General features: G+C 44.3%; 1 protein-coding gene and 1 long non-coding RNA gene across 3 annotated transcripts in view; both read left to right on the top strand.

Moving 5' to 3' along the window:
• The window catches only part of LOC309482596, a 230,396-nt gene that overhangs the window by 155,774 nt on the left and 59,521 nt on the right, over positions 1-15,101 (top strand). The gene's annotated exons all lie outside the window — the stretch shown is intronic.
• lrfn2b (leucine rich repeat and fibronectin type III domain containing 2b) overlaps positions 1-15,101 on the top strand; it is a 165,388-nt gene that overhangs the window by 106,961 nt on the left and 43,326 nt on the right. The window lies entirely within an intron of this gene.

Below are 15,101 nucleotides of genomic sequence, written 5' to 3'. Positions count from 1 at the left end.
CGACCATCTCAGGTATATAGCCAATTACCTCTGTGTTTAGTGAAGCTGGCGAGTTTGTGATCGTGAGACCAGCGTTAAACAGAAGGCATGAGGACCTCAATAAAACATAGATTCCTAATATGAATGGGTAATATAAAAGTAAAGAGTTGAAAAGAATAATCAAATGTGCTGATAAACTATTATATAAATGACCATTAACCAGTTGGCGTTCTAACCCTAAATTCGAGGTCTAATAAAACGCGCGGAAAGACAGTAACGCGCAGAGACCTTCAACCGTTCTATCAGATACTGCCATTGGAGTGTGTGTTTCTGACCTGTGTTTGCTGGGCATTAGTGTCAGTGCTGGTGCACAGTGTGTGTGTCTGACCTGTGTTTGCTGGGCATTAGTGTCAGTGCTGGTGTACAGTGTGTGTGTGTCTGACCTGTGTATGCTGGGCATTAGTGTCAGTGCTGGTGTACAGTGTGTGTGTTTCTGACCTGTATTTGCAGAGCATTAGTGTCAGTGCTGGTGTACAGTGTGTGTGTCTGACCTGTGTTTGCAGAGCATTAGTGTCAGTGCTGGTGCACAGTGTGTGTGTCTGACCTGTGTTTGCAGAGCATTAGTGTCAGTGCTGGTGTACAGTGTGTGTGTGTCTGACCTGTATTTGCAGAGCATTAGTGTCAGTGCTGGTGTACAGTGTGTGTGTGTCTGACCTGTATTTGCAGAGCATTAGTGTCAGTGCTGGTGTACAGTGTGTGTGTGTCTGACCTGTGTTTGCAGAGCATTAGTGTCAGTGCTGGTGCACAGTGTGTGTGTCTGACCTGTGTTTGCAGAGCATTAGTGTCAGTGCTGGTGTACAGTGTGTGTGTGGCTGACCTGTATTTGCAGAGCATTAGTGTCAGTGCTGGTGTACAGTGTGTGTTTCTGACCTGTGTTTGCTGGGCATTAGTGTCAGTGCTGGTGTACAGTGTGTGTTTCTGACCTGTGTTTGCTGGGCATTAGTGTCAGTGCTGGTGTACAGTGTGTGTGTCTGACCTGTGTTTGCAGAGCATTAGTGTCAGTGCTGGTGTACAGTGTGTGTTTCTGACCTGTGTTTGCTGGGCATTAGTGTCAGTGCTGGTGCAGTGTGTGTGTCTGACCTGTATTTGCTGGGCATTAGTGTCAATGCTGGTGCACAGTGTGTGTGTCTGACCTGTGTTTGCAGAGCATTAGTGTCAATGCTGGTGCACAGTGTGTGTGTCTGACCTGTGTTTGCAGAGCATTAGTGTCAGTGCTGGTGCACAGTGTGTGTGTCTGACCTGTATTTGCTGGGCATTAGTGTCAGTGCTGGTGCACAGTGTGTGTTTCTGACCTGTGTTTGCTGGGCATTAGTGTCAGTGCTGGTGTACAGTGTGTGTTTCTGACCTGTGTTTGCTGGGCATTAGTGTCAGTGCTGGTGCAGTGTGTGTGTCTGACCTGTATTTGCTGGGCATTAGTGTCAATGCTGGTGCACAGTGTGTGTGTCTGACCTGTGTTTGCAGAGCATTAGTGTCAATGCTGGTGCACAGTGTGTGTGTCTGACCTGTGTTTGCAGAGCATTAGTGTCAGTGCTGGTGCACAGTGTGTGTGTCTGACCTGTATTTGCTGGGCATTAGTGTCAGTGCTGGTGCACAGTGTGTGTGTGTCTGACCTGTGTTTGCTGAGCATTAGTGTCAGTGCTGGTGCAGTGTGTGTGTCTGACCTGTGTTTGCTGAGCATTAGTGTCAGTGCTGGTGTACAGTGTGTGTGTCTGACCTGTGTTTGCTGGGAGTGTCAGTGCTGGTGTACAGTGTGTGTGTCTGACCTGTGTTTGCTGGGCATTAGTGTCAGTGCTGGTGCACAGTGTGTGTGTCTGACCTGTGTTTGCTGGGCATTAGTGTCAGTGCTGGTGTACAGTGTGTGTGTTTCTGACCTGTATTTGCTGAGCATTAGTGTCAGTGCTGGTGCAGTGTGTGTGTCTGACCTGTGTTTGCTGAGCATTAGTGTCAGTGCTGGTGCACAGTGTGTGTTTCTGACCTGTGTTTGCTGGGCATTAGTGTCAGTGCTGGAGCACAGTGTGTGTTTCTGACCTGTATTTGCTGAGCATTAGTGTCAGTGCTGGTGCAGTGTGTGTGTCTGACCTGTGTTTGCTGGGCATTAGTGTCAGTGCTGGTGCACAGTGTGTGTTTCTGACCTGTGTTTGCTGGGCATTAGTGTCAATGCTGGTGTACAGTGTGTGTGTCTGACCTGTGTTTGCTGGGCATTAGTGTCAATGCTGGTGTACAGTGTGTGTGTCTGACCTGTGTTTGCTGGGCATTAGTGTCAGTGCTGGTGCAGTGTGTGTTTCTGACCTGTGTTTGCTGGGCATTAGTGTCAATGCTGGTGTACAGTGTGTGTGTCTGACCTGTGTTTGCTGAGCATTAGTGTCAGTGCTGGTGCAGTGTGTGTGTCTGACCTGTGTTTGCTGGGCATTAGTGTCAGTGCTGGTGTACAGTGTGTGTGTCTGACCTGTGTTTGCTGGGCATTAGTGTCAGTGCTGGTGTGCAGTGTGTGTGTCTGACCTGTGTTTGCTGGGCATTAGTGTCAGTGCTGGTGTACAGTGTGTGTGTCTGACCTGTGTTTGCTGGGCATTAGTGTCAATGCTGGTGTACAGTGTGTGTGTCTGACCTGTGTTTGCTGAGCATTAGTGTCAGTGCTGGTGCAGTGTGTGTGTCTGACCTGTGTTTGCTGGGCATTAGTGTCAGTGCTGGTGTGCAGTGTGTGTGTCTGACCTGTGTTTGCTGGGCATTAGTGTCAGTGCTGGTGTACAGTGTGTGTGTCTGACCTGTGTTTGCTGGGCATTAGTGTCAGTGCTGGTGCAGTGTGTGTGTCTGACCTGTGTTTGCTGGGCATTAGTGTCAGTGCTGGTGCACAGTGTGTGTGTCTGACCTGTGTTTGCTGGGCATTAGTGTCAATGCTGGTGCACAGTGTGTGTGTCTGACCTGTGTTTGCAGAGCATTAGTGTCAGTGCTGGTGCAGTGTGTGTGTCTGACCTGTATTTGCTGGGCATTAGTGTCAGTGCTGGTGCACAGTGTGTGTGTCTGACCTGTGTTTGCAGAGCATTAGTGTCAGTGCTGGTGCAGTGTGTGTGTCTGACCTGTATTTGCTGGGCATTAGTGTCAGTGCTGGTGCAGTGTGTGTGTCTGACCTGTGTTTGCAGAGCATTAGTGTCAGTGCTGGTGCACAGTGTGTGTGTCTGACCTGTGTTTGCTGGGCATTAGTGTCAGTGCTGGTGCAGTGTGTGTGTCTGACCTGTGTTTGCTGAGCATTAGTGTCAGTGCTGGTGCAGTGTGTGTTTCTGACCTGTGTTTGCTGGGCATTAGTGTCAATGCTGGTGTACAGTGTGTGTGTCTGACCTGTGTTTGCTGGGCATTAGTGTCAATGCTGGTGTACAGTGTGTGTGTCTGACCTGTGTTTGCTGGGCATTAGTGTCAATGCTGGTGTACAGTGTGTGTGTCTGACCTGTGTTTGCTGGGCATTAGTGTCAGTGCTGGTGTACAGTGTGTGTGTCTGACCTGTGTTTGCTGGGCATTAGTGTCAGTGCTGGTGCAGTGTGTGTGTCTGACCTGTGTTTGCTGGGCATTAGTGTCAGTGCTGGTGTACAGTGTGTGTGTCTGACCTGTGTTTGCTGGGCATTAGTGTCAGTGCTGGTGCAGTGTGTGTGTCTGACCTGTGTTTGCTGGGAGTGTCAGTGCTGGTGTACAGTGTGTGTGTCTGACCTGTGTTTGCTGGGCATTAGTGTCAGTGCTGGTGCAGTGTGTGTGTCTGACCTGTGTTTGCTGGGCATTAGTGTCAGTGCTGGTGTACAGTGTGTGTTTCTGACCTGTGTTTGCTGGGCATTAGTGTCAGTGCTGGTGCACAGTGTGTGTGTCTGACCTGTGTTTGCTGGGCATTAGTGTCAGTGCTGGTGTACAGTGTGTGTGTCTGACCTGTGTTTGCAGAGCATTAGTGTCAGTGCTGGTGTACAGTGTGTGTGTCTGACCTGTGTTTGCTGGGCATTAGTGTCAGTGCTGGTGCACAGTGTGTGTGTCTGACCTGTGTTTGCTGGGCATTAGTGTCAGTGCTGGTGTACAGTGTGTGTGTCTGACCTGTGTTTGCTGGGCATTAGTGTCAGTGCTGGTGTACAGTGTGTGTGTCTGACCTGTGTTTGCTGGGCATTAGTGTCAGTGCTGGTGCAGTGTGTGTGTCTGACCTGTGTTTGCTGGGAGTGTCAGTGCTGGTGTACAGTGTGTGTGTCTGACCTGTGTTTGCTGGGCATTAGTGTCAGTGCTGGTGCACAGTGTGTGTGTCTGACCTGTGTTTGCTGGGCATTAGTGTCAATGCTGGTGCACAGTGTGTGTGTCTGACCTGTGTTTGCAGAGCATTAGTGTCAGTGCTGGTGTACAGTGTGTGTGTTTCTGACCTGTGTTTGCTGAGCATTAGTGTCAGTGCTGGTGTACAGTGTGTGTGTCTGACCTGTGTTTGCTGGGCATTAGTGTCAGTGCTGGTTTACAGTGTGTGTGTCTGACCTGTGTTTGCTGGGCATTAGTGTCAGTGCTGGTGTACAGTGTGTGTGTCTGACCTGTGTTTGCTGAGCATTAGTGTCAGTGCTGGTGCACAGTGTGTGTGTCTGACCTGTGTTTGCTGGGCATTAGTGTCAGTGCTGGTGTACAGTGTGTGTGTCTGACCTGTGTTTGCTGGGCATTAGTGTCAGTGCTGGTGCACAGTGTGTGTGTCTGACCTGTGTTTGCTGAGCATTAGTGTCAGTGCTGGTGTACAGTGTGTGTGTCTGACCTGTGTTTGCTGGGCATTAGTGTCAGTGCTGGTGTACAGTGTGTGTGTCTGACCTGTGTTTGCTGGGCATTAGTGTCAGTGCTGGTGCAGTGTGTGTGTCTGACCTGTGTTTGAAGAGTATCAGATGCCGACTGACAGCTGAAAGCATCTTCACGGCAGAATAAAGAAGCAGATCATGATGAGCAGATCTTCTGGGTGTTCTGCAGCAGATGCTGTGTGGGTCTGTGATGAGGATGAGGATGAGGATCTTCCTCTGTCACTGAACCTCTATAGGACACATGGCAACTGCATTCATTAGCAGAATGACAGAGGATCTGACGATGAGAACGGAGAACTGGCTGTTGGCATGAGATGATGAGTGGGAAAAACATCACTTCCTCTATGCATTCCTTCTCCAGTGTTTTTACTGCTGCCCTGAGCTCAAAAACCTTCATGATCATAATCAGAGTTCACATTTACGTTTAGTCATTTGGAAACACTTTCGATGGTCCTCTTTAAACATTCTAGTATCTATAAGCAACATGCCAACTATCTCTCATCGGTGTTATTAGAGAACAGCTCAGTCTTCAGAGAGGATCGGGGATCGACACACATGAACGTTTCAGCATGCAGATGTGTTTCTAAAACAGTCTTTATAAAGCAACAGAAATGTGTTCATTAGTGTAGATGTGAATCAAACTGAGTATGATTCAACCGAACGCTCAAATACCTTGAGATCTCCCACAGTGACACACACTAAACTCCATATAAAACACCTGGAACTAATTGTATTAGCCTATCATTCTTGTAGAAGCCGTTTTCATGAGCTATTATAACATATTTATACAGCAAATCCAATCATCAGCTTTCCTGTAGCTCAGTGGTAAGAGCATTGCGTTAACAACGCAAGGTTGTGGGTTCGATCCCAGGGGATTGCACATACCTATGTATAAATGTATAGGATAACGCAATGTAAGTCACTTTGGATAAAAGCGTCTGCCAAATGCATAAATGTAAATGTAAATGTCATCACACCGTGTGAAATTAGTTAGTGATAACAGAAAGAAGAAAATGCTCTTTCTCTTCTTCCAATATAGACATGTTAACCAAAGGTCTTGATGTTGATAATCAACATGAAGATGATCTTTGATTTTTTATTTTTTATGTTTTGTAGGGCTGGGAATCTTTCGGTACCTCAAGATTCGGTTAAAAATCGATTCTCGATATGTCAATAGATTTGATTGTAGTTTACGGTTTTATGTTACTTTTCTTATTTGACTGCGGTAGTTTAATAGGTCTAGAAGAGAAAAAATCATAGTGAATTAAATGTGAACCTTGACATTTATTTAGTTTTTCTTCCCATTTTAGTCAATCCAGTATTATAAAACAAATGCCCTTTAAGCTGACTACAATCATTACACACAGTCTTCTGTTTTAAAGCAAGGCAGAACAGTTTATTTTATTTTTGATATTAAAAAGAGGAAGATGCAAATTACAAACAGTAGGACAATTAAAATAGAAAAATTGAAAAATTAAATAAAGTTTAATAAAGTTAAACTATTAAAGAAAATATTCTTTAAATATTAAAGAAATATATAAATTGATTCATATTAAAGATCAAAAAGTGATTCAGTCAAAAGCAGCGTGTTTTTTTATTAACATAAATGAACGTTTATGAGGCTGCTGTCCCTTTAAGAATGAATGCACGGATCTGTTACACATCTGATTTTCTCCCACTTGTCTTCATTCACGTAGGACATAACAGATTCTGTTTGAATACTTCAGTCCACACGGTGTGCATCTTGACATTACTGTGTGTGTGTGTAGCTGTGAAAGAGAACTGAAACTGACGTTTCATCTGTGTGTCCGTCAGCGCGAGCCCCGCATTGAGTCCTTGTTCACGGCTTATTGTGATTAACGTCAATAACTGTAAGTAACTGTGAGTAGTACTGCGAAGTTAAAGAAGTGTAACACTTTAGAAAATAGATTTTTGACATTTGTGAATCGATGCAAATGGGTAGAAAATAGAATCGCAATTCATATATGAATAGATTTTTTCCCGCAGATCTAATGTTTTGCTATAGTGGATGACTGTCCTGTGGTGTGCTGATGAAGGTCAGTCAGTGTCGGTGAAGGTCAGTCAGTGAAGGTCAGTCGGTGAAGGTGAAGGTCAGTCGGTGAAGGTGAAGGTCAGTCGGTGAAGGTGAAGGTCAGTCAGTGAAGGTCAGTCGGTGAAGGTGAAGGTCAGTCAGTGAAGGTGAAGGTCAGTCGGTGAAGGTCAGTCAGTGAAGGTCAGTCGGTGAAGGTGAAGGTCAGTCAGTGAAGGTGAAGGTCAGTCGGTGAAGGTCAGTCAGTGAAGGTCAGTCAGTGAAGGTCAGTCAGTGAAGGTCAGTCGGTGAAGGTGAAGGTCAGTCAGTGAAGGTCAGTCGGTGAAGGTCAGTCAGTGAAGGTCAGTCAGTGAAGGTCAGTCAGTGAAGGTGAAGGTCAGTCAGTGAAGGTCAGTCGGTGAAGGTGAAGGTCAGTCAGTGAAGGTGAAGGTCAGTCGGTGAAGGTGAAGGTCAGTCAGTGAAGGTCAGTCGGTGAAGGTGAAGGTCAGTCAGTGAAGGTCAGTCGGTGAAGGTGAAGGTCAGTCAGTGAAGGTGAAGGTCAGTCGGTGAAGGTCAGTCAGTGAAGGTCAGTCGGTGAAGGTCAGTCGGTGAAGGTGAAGGTCAGTCAGTGAAGGTCAGTCGGTGAAGGTGAAGGTCAGTCGGTGAAGGTCAGTCAGTGAAGGTCAGTCGGTGAAGGTGAAGGTCAGTCAGTGAAGGTCAGTCGGTGAAGGTGAAGGTCAGTCAGTGAAGGTGAAGGTCAGTCAGTGAAGGTCAGTCGGTGAAGGTGAAGGTCAGTCAGTGAAGGTCAGTCAGTGAAGGTGAAGGTCAGTCAGTGAAGGTCAGTCGGTGAAGGTGAAGGTCAGTCAGTGAAGGTGAAGGTCAGTCAGTGAAGGTCAGTCGGTGAAGGTGAAGGTCAGTCAGTGAAGGTGAAGGTCAGTCAGTGAAGGTCAGTCGGTGAAGGTCAGTCAGTGAAGGTGAAGGTCAGTCAGTGAAGGTCAGTCGGTGAAGGTGAAGGTCAGTCGGTGAAGGTGAAGGTCAGTCAGTGAAGGTGAAGGTCAGTCAGTGAAGGTCAGTTGGTGAAGGTGAAGGTCAGTTGGTGAAGGTGAAGGTCAGTCGGTGAAGGTGAAGGTCAGTCGGTGAAGGTGAAGGTCAGTCAGTGAAGGTGAAGGTCAGTCGGTGAAGGTCAGTCAGTGAAGGTCAGTCAGTGAAGGTCAGTCGGTGAAGGTGAAGGTCAGTCAGTGAAGGTCAGTCGGTGAAGGTGAAGGTCAGTCGGTGAAGGTGAAGGTCAGTCAGTGAAGGTGAAGGTCAGTCAGTGAAGGTCAGTTGGTGAAGGTGAAGGTCAGTTGGTGAAGGTGAAGGTCAGTCGGTGAAGGTGAAGGTCAGTCAGTGAAGGTCAGTCGGTGAAGGTGAAGGTCAGTCAGTGAAGGTGAAGGTCAGTCAGTGAAGGTCAGTCGGTGAAGGTCAGTCAGTGAAGGTCAGTCGGTGAAGGTGAAGGTCAGTCGGTGAAGGTGAAGGTCAGTCAGTGAAGGTGAAGGTCAGTCAGTGAAGGTCAGTTGGTGAAGGTGAAGGTCAGTTGGTGAAGGTGAAGGTCAGTCGGTGAAGGTGAAGGTCAGTCGGTGAAGGTGAAGGTCAGTCAGTGAAGGTCAGTCGGTGAAGGTGAAGGTCAGTGAAGGTGAAGGTCAGCACTCCAGCAGGGGGTCTCAGCATCTTCTGGTGTCTCCTCAGCATCAGTGTCTGTGGATCTGTGGATCTGTGTCCTGTGTAGGGAACGATCATGACTGCAGGATCTGCTTTAGATCTGAAGTGTGTTTGTGCTGTCACAGAGCCATCAGGTCATGAGTGTTATCTCTGGGATCGAGATCTGTCCTCCTCACCAGCCCAACAGGGATCTGCTCCGACACCCGCAGTCACTCATCCAACATTCACCACCCTGGAGGAAAATACACACACAAATAACATCATTTACTCACACAGAAGGAGATTTGTTTGAAGCATCACAACGGTCAGCCTCATAATAACAGATGTCTATATGACTCACGCTCTACATCTCAAGTCTTCTGAAGTCATGTGATGCTTGGTGTGAGGAACAGACCCAGGTTACACGATGGTATTCCGAAGCCTGTGTCTAAAGTCATCAGTGAATAATAATGCATGTTTAATTTGTTTTCCACAAGTAATCACATGTCCTCAGACGACATGGAAAGCGCTACAAGAGTAAATAATAACAGATTTTCGTTTTTGAGTGAAGCATTGCTTTAATGCGGCCTAATCTGCTTGTGCTGAGGCAAATTGCCACAGATTTTCCACTTTCAGGCTTGTCTCATGTGAGGTCATTTCTCTTAAGAGCGCGAGTACCACTGACTGAACAGATGTCAAGTAGAGGTTGTGATGTTGAGGTTTTGAGATGTATGTTTGAGAAATAACGTGTCTGCCGTGATGGCTAACAACATTTATAAATGCAGTTACTGGGACAAGCACAACAGAGCTGAGATGAGGAGCTCAGAGAGGAGGACGGCCATCACAGCATCGAAGACATGAGTTTGAGATAAGAAAACATTTTAAAACCGTTTTCAGGAATGGTCTGATCTGATGATCTGTGTGAGATTTGGTGAAGATTGGACAAACTGTTCTAGGAGTTGGAAAGTAGGATTATGTATCATTAGATTCTGTAGGACTCAAGGAATAGAAAGAGGTGATATTTATGGTCATCATCACACAAATTGTACAAAAGCTATAAGCCTATTTGTGTAGTTTATGTCTTTTGACCACTAGGTGGTGTCGACTTACACTTATACAGTTTCATGGCAGTACCTGAATGTATTTGTAGTTCACAACAATAATAATTCTCCAGTGAAACTCCTCAGGTTTCCTCAGGCTGTGACACAGCAAGTTTTGACAGCAAAACATTGCAGAGTTACAGCCTCAAAATCATTATTTAAGGCTTGGTCTCTCTAAAAAGCTTTTAACATACACACACACACACATATATATATATATATATATATATATATATATATATATATATATATATATATCAGTGATGCGCGGGTTGATCCGAAATGAGCGGGTGCCTGCGGTCACCCGCGGTTACCCGCGATTACGAGTCATCCAAAAATATTTTTAATGATATTCGGGTCGCGGTCGGTCGGGTCGTTTGAAATAAAGATGCCAATTAAACCTTTGTAATTTATATAGTAGTATAGAGAGCATAAGCGGAGTGGAGCGGTGAGAATCTTTGCTCATCGCTCACGGAACTGTCCACCCCTCCGCTCCCCCGCTCAAAGCTACATCAGGCCGCTCCGCTCATTATCGCTCGATCAGCGCTCAACGCAGTTTGATCCGCGCTCCACTCAAATCGCCCCCCGCTCGCTCCAAAAAGGGGAAAAAAAATCTACATGTAGCCTATATCACTGTAGCTTAGACCACAGCCTTACCTCCTAAAGAACTAATGAGCAACAACAACATTTTTCAAATAGAAATGTTTTATTTCAAATGACAAATTAGGCCTATGTAAGAAGGAATATAGCCTACACAAAGTCCTGTAAAATTAAACGAATAAATGGGCCTAATAATATGAATAACAATTATATAAACAAAAATATAGCCTACATAAACATTTTAAAAGTAAATTTACTATTAGGCCAGAATTTTGATAAGTTAACTTTTGTGCAACGCGCACGATTAAAATTTAAATGGGCTTATATCCATTGTACACACAAACTGCTGTAAAATAAAACGAATAAATGGGCCTAATAATATAAATAAAATTTATATAAACAAAAATATAAAATAAATATACATAAACGTTTTAAAAGTAGGCCTAGGCTAAATTAACTATTAGGACAACATTCTTATAACTGAACTTGTGCGCAGCGCGCAGGATTAAAATTTAAATGGGCTTGTATCAATTGTTTGCATTTTACGCTGTATTTAATTTAGGCTACACTTTAAGTTACCGTATTCAATTTGCTAACCTTTTGCTTTCTTCCCAGCGTGTTCACATATCACACTGCATGTTTTCGAGAGATGTGTCTTTTTAGATTCCAAAATTAATCTTTAGGCCTACTGACTGAAACGATGTCGTTTTCTTCTACCACATAATAGTTAGTTTTACACCTGTATGACTTCTTATTTTCCTTTTTGAAGTAGCCTACTTTTTGAACTCCATTATTGAGCCGAGTTTTGACTGAAAATAGAATCCATCTTGCAGTCATCAACAGTAGACTGAGTCAGGCTTGACTGAGCATGCTTCAGAATCTTGGTGTGCGCGGAGCGAAATTGGAGCGGGAAATAGGGCGACGCTCCATCCTTTTAAAAATGCCGCTCTGCGTTCTGTCCAAGATCCGCCCGCTTGCTCCCGCTCCACTCCGCTCACATGCAATTTTCTATGAAATACATAGGCCTACACTTTATTGGCTGAATAACTGGCGCGAAGATGACGCACGAGCTCAGTCTGCAGGTAGAGATGGAGGCGGCAAGAGAAAAGGTGAAGACTGGGGAGTGGAAGCTCCGCAAATACACAAACAGAAAGAGCAAAGTTGCCGAAATAATGAAAGATAATGACCAAAGTGCTGGCTTTGTCATGTGTATTTCTTGCTATGCATTTACTAGCCTACTTTTTAAAAATGCGGGTCAGGAAGCGGGTCGGGTACAATATTTTCTTTCTTTTTTTTTGCGGTCCGAGTTGCGGGCGGGTTAGTTGAAAACGTCGGTCGGGTCCGGGTTGTTTATACATTGACCCGCGCATCACTGATATATATATATATATATATATATATATATAGCCAGTGGTCTCACAATGATATATGGCAATTTGGGTGAAGGACGATGCAAAGTCTAGGATGAGATTGAAAAATTAGGTTTTACTACAGGAATACAGGACTTTAAACTGTTCAGACTACAGGACTTTAAACTGTTCAGACTACAGGACTTTAAACGTCTTCAGATCGCTGTGCTGTTCAGACTACAGGACTCGCTGTCTGTAATCTGAGTCTGGAAGTTGTTGTGGTGTTCACACTGCGTGACACTACATAAATGATCAGCAACAGAGTTACAGAGATACAGTACCTTCAGTGCCCTGTAGATGGAGACATCACTTCTGTTCTAGCAGGATTTGATTTGGCATGTTTATTGAACTGAATGTGAATTGACATGACAGAAACAGGAATTCAAGGAAATTCAATCCACTCAAGAGATGAATTTCATGAATTATACGTATTTATTCCCTGATACAACTACAGTTTCATCAACTGATTTTCCACCACAAATAAATATTTACATCACTTACAAATATTAACAATATTTGAACCTATTGACTATTTAATTTATTGAGTATATTAGAAATGAATTGTTCTTCCACCATGATCCTTAAAATGAAAGTAATTTAATAAATATAATTAAATTAATTCAGTGTTATTTGAAAAACGACATGATTTTAATAACCAGTGTTTCTAGAAATCCTCTATGTCATGTATATGATTGTAATATGAGTCTTTCATGCTGAAACATGACACAGTTTGATGAATTTCTATCAGTTTGAATTCAACTTCCTTCATTCTCAATTCTGCATCTTGTTTGCGTCTCAGTTCATATGCAGGGATTGTGAAACATATTTTATTATAATCAGTTCTGCAGCACAGTCACATTGTTCTCTGGGATCATGATGATGGTAGGAACATCTGAAGGCTTAAAGTGCCACAGAAACTAGTTTCCGGTTCCTGATGAATGCTCAGTAATATATTCCCTGAAGGGTTTAGCCAGTGTCTCCTTTCTCCCGGTTCTCTCCGTTTCTCTCTCCTCTTCTGTAAGAGTGGATGAGTTGTGTGTGAGGACATACAGAGCAGGGGTCTCACTTATAAAACTGTGCGTAGGATCCTCACTAAAAGTGTACGTACGCCCGAAAGCCAAAAATGGTGTACGGCAAAAAATATTCAGACTTATAAAACCGTTTGTACGCCAGAACCTGCGCAGAATTCCCTTTATAAATCCCAGTCAGCGGAAGATTGTGAACATGCGTCTCCACCCCGAAATAACCATAGATGGAGCTTACAACGCTTAGTTTTACTATGCAGATCCTCATCCTCATTTACTATTTCATATCCTCAAAATATGAAATACGGATGTGCCGTGCCATTACATTAATAAAAATCATTTCACGAGTTCACATCTACATATAATTAGTACAATAAGTTTATGCGTATTTGGCGTGCTGTCCGGGGGGAGGGCTCCGAGCTCGGAGTTAGGCCCGAACCCAGAGTACTCCCCCCAGTTGGTAAGTGTAGATGGAACTGGAAGTGAGGAGATGGGGTGGAGGAGGGATGCTGACAAACTTTCAATGAACAGAGATAGGTCTGCTGTGAATTTATACTCTGTCATTGAGTTGATTACGGATTAATCTCCAGCTGTGCATAATTTGGTTAATTATCTGAACCTGCTCCTCCCGAACTTTGTTAATAAAACATCATTTAGTAGCCTATCCTTGTTTTTGAATAAATAAATCAAATAGTGTAAAATACATTTCAGAGAAAGTTTTTCTCAATCTTTTCCACTGGCCGAATAGTATTTTTAATTGATTTATATTTTTAATGGAAACAGAGAGGCCATGTGCATTATTTAGTCGAAACTATTTTCTCAGACAATCTGCTATTATCATGATAAGCAATGTAGTTAAAACATTAAAACACAGCATGCCAGAGGAAGAGTGTTCAACTGATTCAAATTGTTCAAATTGGATATTTGCTTCAAGTGATAGGCTTGATGAGTGAAATTATATTTGTATTATCTTTCTGTATATGTATAATTTTCTAAAAAGTGTACAAAAAGATATTTAACTCCAGCTCACCATCGGTGGCACCAAACTGCTCCATCTCCAAAACGCTCGTACGCATGGGTCAGAGTTTGCATGCAGGAGCGCAAATTTTCCCGTCAAGTTTATTTTTATAAAATACAACTTATGCATCAGAAGTGGCGTACGTCTTTCAGGGCCTGTTTTGTGCGTACACAGCGGTTATAAATGAGGCCCCAGGTGTGTGTGGCGACTGAAGCTTTCTCAGGAGCTGAAGGCATCGACCCCAGTAAACATGCATTAAACATGATCAGCAGTCCATGTCTCCGAGGGCAGAAACAGCATAAGAAGCTTGTATTTTCCAACCTGGATGCACCTGGTGCTGCTAAACCCTGTTTACACGTGGAAATCGCTGAAATCAAATTGATTCTAGAACAATGAACCCCTGTGTGCTCGGCATTAATCACAGCAAATCCCCCTCATAACACACAGACTGAATGATAACACTGTCGGGCGCTGAACCCTCGACCAGCCACAGCTGGACTGAGCTGAAGCTTCAACACTTCTCTCTCTCTCTCTCTGGTCTATCCTGATCCAGAACCTGTACATCAGCTCGGATACAGCAGGTCTGTACCAGAGACTGTGAATAAATATGGATACGTAGAGTGCGTAACGTCACCCGTACTGTTTCTGAAGAGCATTTTTGAAGCCCAAAGTGGGCGGAGCCGGCCGTCGCCATCTTGGCAGCGCGTCACTCCCGGATAACATAAAAGTGGGGAAAGAGGCGGATTGACATCAGCGGTAATCCACCTGTCACTCAAGTGGCCACGCCCTTAATTATGCAGAACTTTAAGGCTTAATATAATTTAAACGGATGAGTTATTAAAACATTCACCCCCCTTACAGTCGCCATGAAGGGCAAGATTAGCTGTATAGACCAAAACCACTTTTTGCACCAGACTGTAAACACATTTCTTTCTGCTGTAAAGTTGGGCATTTTAACATGGGGGTTTATGGGATTGACTCTCTTTTGGAGCCTGTCTGGAGTGGTCAGTTTAAGTCACTTCAGTGTTGGTTTCAAGAGAGAGACAGGCAGTTTGCTGCTTGGTCTGTACAGGCTTATTTACACGTGGAGCTGGTTCTCTTCAGACCCGCAGAAACTCTGTCCTCAACAGGTCAAAAAGTACACTTTAACATACTTTTAAATATCAATACTTGATATTGGAGGGGACAATATCAAGTATTGTCCCCCCCCCCCCCCCTCAAAAACAAAACAAAACGTTTTCCCCACAGTTTTATGTCCCGAACACCAGAACTGTGAAGTCTGCGGATGGACTGGAGGTTTAATGTGGTGCTTGTGAAAACTGAGCAGGGATTTACAGACTCTGTCCAGCCTCAGGCCAGAGACACTGCTCATCTCCTTCACTCATCATTATTGCCAGTCTTCTTTATCTTTCATTAC

Source organism: Leuciscus leuciscus (genome assembly GCF_965113295.1).
Source record: "Leuciscus leuciscus genome assembly, chromosome: 19".
In the NCBI taxonomy this organism is placed as follows: domain Eukaryota; kingdom Metazoa; phylum Chordata; class Actinopteri; order Cypriniformes; family Leuciscidae; genus Leuciscus; species Leuciscus leuciscus.
The sequence above is the reverse complement of the archived record's forward strand: the minus strand, read 5'-3'. Positions and strand labels throughout refer to the sequence as shown.